This window comes from Cannabis sativa, chromosome 5 (genome assembly GCF_029168945.1).
Source record: "Cannabis sativa cultivar Pink pepper isolate KNU-18-1 chromosome 5, ASM2916894v1, whole genome shotgun sequence".
NCBI lineage: Eukaryota > Viridiplantae > Streptophyta > Magnoliopsida > Rosales > Cannabaceae > Cannabis > Cannabis sativa.
In genome coordinates this window covers 41,053,421-41,059,826 of record NC_083605.1, presented here as the reverse complement: position 1 = coordinate 41,059,826, position 6,406 = coordinate 41,053,421, and the positions used below count along the sequence as shown (strand labels likewise).

Here is a 6,406-nt window from a genome sequence, read left to right as displayed (position 1 = left end):
TCATGGCTGCTAATGTGAATGCTAATGCTGCGAACAATGGAGGTAATAACGGTAATAATGGTGGCGCCGTGGAAGATCAAGCTAATGGCCGCAGCTTGAGAGATTACATTCTCCCTACTCTGACGGGAGTGCAGTCATGTATCAGGCCACCGGCAGTGGATGCAAATAACTTTGAGATCAAACCTGCCATACTTCAAATGGTGCAGTCTTCAGTTCAGTTTGGTGGCCTCCCTTCTGAAGATCCTAACCTGCATCTCTCTAACTTCATGGAACTTTGTGAAACTTTTAAAGTTAATGGAGTTAGTGATGATGCCATTTGACTGAGATTGTTCCCATTCTCTCTCAGAGAACGAGCCAAGAGTTGGCTAAACTCCTTGCCACCCAACTCTATTGCCACCTGGAATGATCTGGCAACGAACTTCTTGTCAAAGTTCTTTCCTCCAGCCAAGTCTGCAAAGCTGAGGGGAGAAATCAATAACTTCTGCCAACAAGATAATAAATCTCTCCATGAGGCTTGGGAGAGGTTTAAAGATCTGATCAGAAAGTGCCCTCATCATGGTATAGAGAAGTGGATGCTGGTCCACAACTTCTACAATGGGTTGGTAGGAAACACTAGAACTCTAATAGATGCAGCAGCTGATGGAGCCTTTATGAGAAAAAGTGCTAATGAGGCTTATGATCTATTGGAGGAGATGGCTCTAAACAATCAGCAGTGGCCAACTGAAAGGAGTCAATCAAAGAGGGTAGCTGGTGTGTTAGAGGTTGATGCCATCACAAAGTTGACAGCTCAGGTTGAGGCATTGACAAAGCTAATTGCAGGGCAAGCTAAACAAGCCCAAGTTGTGTGTGAGTTATGTGGAGGAAGTCATCACTTTTCAGAGTGTCAAGCAGATGTGGATGATTTGCCAATGGATGAAGCTAAAGCCATTGGAAACTATTCACAGAACAACAACAACAATTATGGGTTCAACCAGGGTAATAACCGAAGAAACAGTGGGTTCTATCAGCAACGAAATCAGAACCAGAATCAGAATCAACAGTTTAATCAGCAACAAACCTCTGGTGGAAATTCTAGTTTGCAAACAGATTTATTGCTTCAATTCATGACTGAAACTAGATCTTCAATCAAAGACCTGCAGACACAGATGGGCCAACTAGCAGCTCAAGTAGCACCTCGTCCTCAAGGGAATCTGCCTGGCACAACTGAAGTAAACCCCAAAGAAAACTGCAAAGCAATTACCCTGAGAAGCGGTAAAAATTATGATGGTCCTGAAATGCCACAACTAGCGAATGGAGAAAAGGAGAATGAAGCTCAACCAATGTCAACCCCAACACCCACTTCAACGAAGGCTACTGACAGCCCAACACAACCACAGCAGTCTCCACCAATTAATAGTGATCACCATGTGAAAATACCCTACCCTCAAAGGCTTAGAAAGTCAAGCCTAGACAAGCAGTTCACCAAATTCCTAGAAGTCTTCAAAAGACTTCACATTAACATTCCCTTTGCTGAAGCTTTAGAGCAGATGCCAAGTTATGTGAAGTTTATGAAGGAAATTTTGTCAAAGAAGAGAAAGATGGAGGATTATGAGACAGTGGCTCTAACTGAAGAGTGCAGCGCCATTCTACAGAAGAAACTCCCTCCCAAACTCAGGAAACAAAGGAATTTCACTATTCCTTGTACTATTGGGAGAATCGAAGGAATAAATGCACTTTGTGACTTGGGAGCCAGCATTAACTTGATGCCTCTATCAGTGTTTAAAAGATTGCAGCTGGGTGAAGCAAAGCCAACAACAGTAACTCTCCAATTGGCGGACCGATCACTAGCCCATCCTAGAGGAGTCATTGAGGATGTGTTAGTTAAAGTTGACAAGTTCATCTTTCCAGCTGACTTCATCGTTTTGGATATGGAAGAAGATAGCAATGTCCCAATCATTCTTGGGAGACCATTCTTGGCAACTGGCCAAGCCTTGATCGATGTTCAGAAGGGTGAATTAAAGCTGAGAGTCCAAGGAGAAGAAGTGGTCTTTAATGTGCTGAAGGCTATGACGTACCCAAAGGCAAGTGATAACTGTTTCTTCATTGACTTGATTGATGAAATTGTGGGTGAGAAAAAGCTGCTAGATGATCCTCTTGAACTAAGTTTAACTGAAGATGAATTGACGGAGCAAGAGGGACAAGAGGTCATGGGTTATGTGAATTGGCTTGATTCCTATGGGCCCTTGAACAGAAGATATTTTGAGGAATTGGGAGCAGTTCCAAAAGAGCTAAAATCATCTACTGAAAAGCCTCCAGAACTTGAATTGAAGGTGCTTCCTAGTCACTTGAGGTATGAATTTTTGGGTCATGATAAAAATCTGCCAGTTATTATTTCAGCTTCTCTCTCTGATGTGGAAACTGATAGACTTCTGAGGGTACTCCGAGCTCATAATAAGGCCATCGCTTGGACACTAGGTGATGTCAAAGGAATCAGTCCTTCAACAGTGATGCATCGAATTCTCATGGAAGACAATGCCAAACCGACAATTGACGCTCAACGAAGACTCAATCCACCCATGAAAGAAGTTGTCAGAAAAGTAGTTAAATGGTTGGATGCTGGAGTTGCTTATCCTATTTCAAATAGTAAGTGGGTTAGCCCGGTGCAAGTGGTTCCAAAGAAAGGTGGAATGACTGTGATCAAGAATGAAAAGAATGAGTTGATTCCTACAAGAACAGTAACTGGTTGGAGGATCTGCATCGATTATAGGAAACTCAACAAAGCAACACGAAAAGTTATCACAGAACTCTGCGGGGCATATGAAGTTCCCCAATTAGAGTTTGACAACACGGTGTTGCCACTTCGCAAGATGGATATTGCCTTTGTCAACAGGCTGAAAGAGCGACATCCCTATGGCCAACCACCACCTAATGCACCGAAAGGGCGTAGGCGGCAACGCGAGCTTAGTGTTGAAGAAGAAGAGGAGCAGCCCCTACAATTGCCTGGGCCTATCGATCCTACAACACAATACACTCATGCACAGCTGAGTTATATAATTCAGCAGAACAACCACATGCAACAATACATGGTGCAGAGGAGTATCTATGATGAGGGACAAGTTCAGCAACTCAACTCTCTTATCAACAGAATGAACATTGGGATTGATGACCCGAACTATTTGGCACAACCTCCTCGGTTCTATCCCTATGACCAGCCGCCACCACCCAACCCTTTCTGAGAGGGTCTCAGGTAAGTCTCTTTTCTCTGCATATTCCTGTATACATTGGGGACAATGTCATATTTAGTTTCGGGGGAGAGACTTAAAAATTTTAAATTCTGCACTTTAATTTCTGCATTTTAATTTTCTATTTTAGTTTTTTGTTTTAGTCAAGGAATGGCAATAAGCTAGAGGATAGTTGTATACTGCTGATTAGTGTAATGTGATCTGAAATTGTAAAATAACTGTGTGCTTGATTCTGTTAACTCTTTGGTTTAGTTTGGATGCTTAGAAACCTGTGGATAAGTGCAATTACTCAATCTGTGAAAATTGTTATAACTGTTTTACTATGGTTTGTGGTAAGATTGACAGGATAGCTTAGAACTTACATGTTTATTCTTTTGAGGCGAAATCCTTGATAGTGTTCAATTGGAATATGAGTTAGGCATTTGTTGGATAGTTTGAGCCTTTCAAGCCTACCATAATAATGTGTATCCCTAGTGAACCTTTTGAGCCTAAACCTGTTTTGTTTTTCACCTGTTGATTTGAAAAAATTTTGCAACCACACTATTAATTTTTTTTCTTCACCATGTTATCCATGATATCATAAGCTACATAATTAGTTTGGGGGAGAGGAAACATTTAGTGAGAAAAATTAGTGAGAGGGAGAAAAACTTGTAAGATTGAGAAGAGGAAAAAGTGTAATTCAATGTCACTGATGAAAAAAAAAAAAAGAGAAGAACAATAAAAAGTTAAAAAAAAAATATATGTTTGAAAAAAAAAAAGACTCAGTGATGTTGGAAAAATAATAGAGATATCTTCTATCAATCTTGGTAAATTTGGGGAACATTATGGGATTCTAAAAAAAAAAAAGTAAAAAGCTTGTGGGTTCTATTTGTGTGCTTATGATATGTTGAAAAAAAATTTGTCTTTTGCATATCCCTGAATATCTGAGCCATTATACTTAAGCCTTTAAAAGACCTAATGATTCCAAGGAATACTGTCAACATTAGTTGAGAAAGGTAAGCATGCAAGCTTATGAGTTATCATATTGTGGAACTGTTGGAAAGAGTAAAACTTTTATAACAATGTTTCACATTTGAGTAAATTGTTGCAGTTGTACATAGTGTTATTAATGGAGCATCCGAGTTAATTGTTAGAGTTAGTAGGATCAAAATTCTAGTTTATACAAGGAAGAAAACAGAGCATGAGTCAGCAGCATAGTAATTATCACATAGCGTAGATAGTATTTTTTTTTATCTTACTCGGGGGCGAGTAAGAATCTAGTTTGGGGGATTTTGTTAGGTTATAATTAGCCTATGTTTCGGGTCTTTAAATTTAGCATTATCTCGTCTATTGGTGTCTTTTGGAGCAGTTTTACGCTTGGCGAAAAATTCAGTCAAATGGCGAAAAATTGGGATAAACTCGAAAAAAATTGGAAAATTCGGCTCCAGAAGCTACAGTAGTCGCGACTTCATGAGAGCCAGGTCGCGACCCTTTCTCCAGGTCGTGACTCTGGTCGCGACTTCGAGATTTGGTAGAACCTCTGATTTTCGACGTTTGCCTGTAGTCGCGACCAGCTTAAGGGCTTGTCGCGACTTGGTACGGACATCGTGGTTTTGACCTAATTTTGATTTTTCTCTCAATTGGAGGCACACTACTCATCCCTATATAAGGAATACGACACTGAAGGTCAGAATTAAGCAGAAATAGACCTAATAGTGGATGCAAGTGGAGAGGAAGCTATCTTGAAGACCCGGAGCGATATCACCTTCTAGTTTCTTTCTTTTACCCTTAAATTCTTCTTTATGTTTGTTTTTGTTCCTGAATTAATCATGGATGTTTTTAGAGTTATTATGAACTAAATTTCCCAATAAGGGAGGATGATGACTGTTGTTTAAGTTTATGCCTAGTTAATAAATAATTGCCATTCCTTCATCTTACGTGTGAATACTATCTTTATTTGTGTTTAATTCCATGTGCAAGCTTGATCACCTTTTACATGTTTAATGATCTCAATTCGAAATCTGAAAAGTGAGAATTGATAATGTTAAAATTTGGATAGTCTAGGTTCTGATGTAAAACGGAAGTATTTACATAGCCTCAGTGACGAATAGATTATTGCTTAATGCTGATTTTGTGTTGATTTAATTAAGAAGTTAATTAGAGAACATATTATTTAGAACCTAAAAGATCTGAAAAGAGTTAGGTTAATTTATAATCTGTCTTTCACATTGAGATAAGAATAGCAATTAGGTATTAACATTGGTAGCTTAACAACAGGATTCACCTCCCTAATCTCTCATCTTGATTAATCTTCATTTATTTTCTCTTTAATTTCTGAGTTGTTTACTTTCAAATTGCAAACTTATTATTTTACCAAATAGAATCATAAGTATAATTCAGTAGTACTTAATCCAATTCCCTGTGGTTCGACCTCACTTGCGTGAGATACTACTTTATTGCGTACACTTGCGTAATAAACATAAAATTCGTAACAATTTACAACTCAAATTTAATTTTCTATAAATATATATTGCATTTCGAAAAATTAAAGTATTTAAGAATACAATTTTCGAAAAATGCATGTTAAAATAAAAATAAATTCGGAAAAATTATTCTAATTTAATGTTGGCCCAAAATTAATTAATAAAATTAATTTACAACAAAAAATATAATTTTCCTATTTAATTAAATATGTATAAGAATTTCAAATATTTAAGTATGATGATGAAAATCAACTTAAATATTAACTTTCTATTTAATTAAATACACTAGAAAATACTTCAAGCAAAAATATCACCTATCTAGATTTTCCTTTTACTAATTAATTCAATTTCTAATAATATATTATGATTCATTTATTTTTAAATTAATCAATTAATGAAAAAATCATTGATTTAAGTTGGTCCAAAATTAAAATAAATAATTTACAACTTTAATCTATTTTTCAAATAAAATTCGAAATTCCAGCATTTAAGAAATGCAATTTTGAAATTTGATTAATAAAATAAAGAAAAAAATATATTTTGAAAATTATTTAAATTTACTTGAAAAATTAAATTTCAACTAAAAATAATTTTCTATTTAATTAAGTGTCATGAAAAAGAAATATTTAAGTATCATGATGAAAATCAACTTAAATATTTAATTTTCAAATTAATTAAATATATTAAATTCAAGAAATAAATAATTAAGTGTAGAGAAGGCTT

At 36.5% G+C, this 6,406-nt stretch overlaps 1 non-coding gene across 1 annotated transcript; it reads right to left on the bottom strand.

Moving 5' to 3' along the window:
• Positions 1–455: 455 nt before the first annotated feature.
• LOC115718325 (small nucleolar RNA R71) lies at positions 456–562 on the bottom strand. The gene has a single exon (XR_004011904.2). It is a non-coding gene; the product is annotated as a small nucleolar RNA R71 (small nucleolar RNA).
• Between the last annotated feature and the right edge of the window lie 5,844 nt (positions 563–6,406).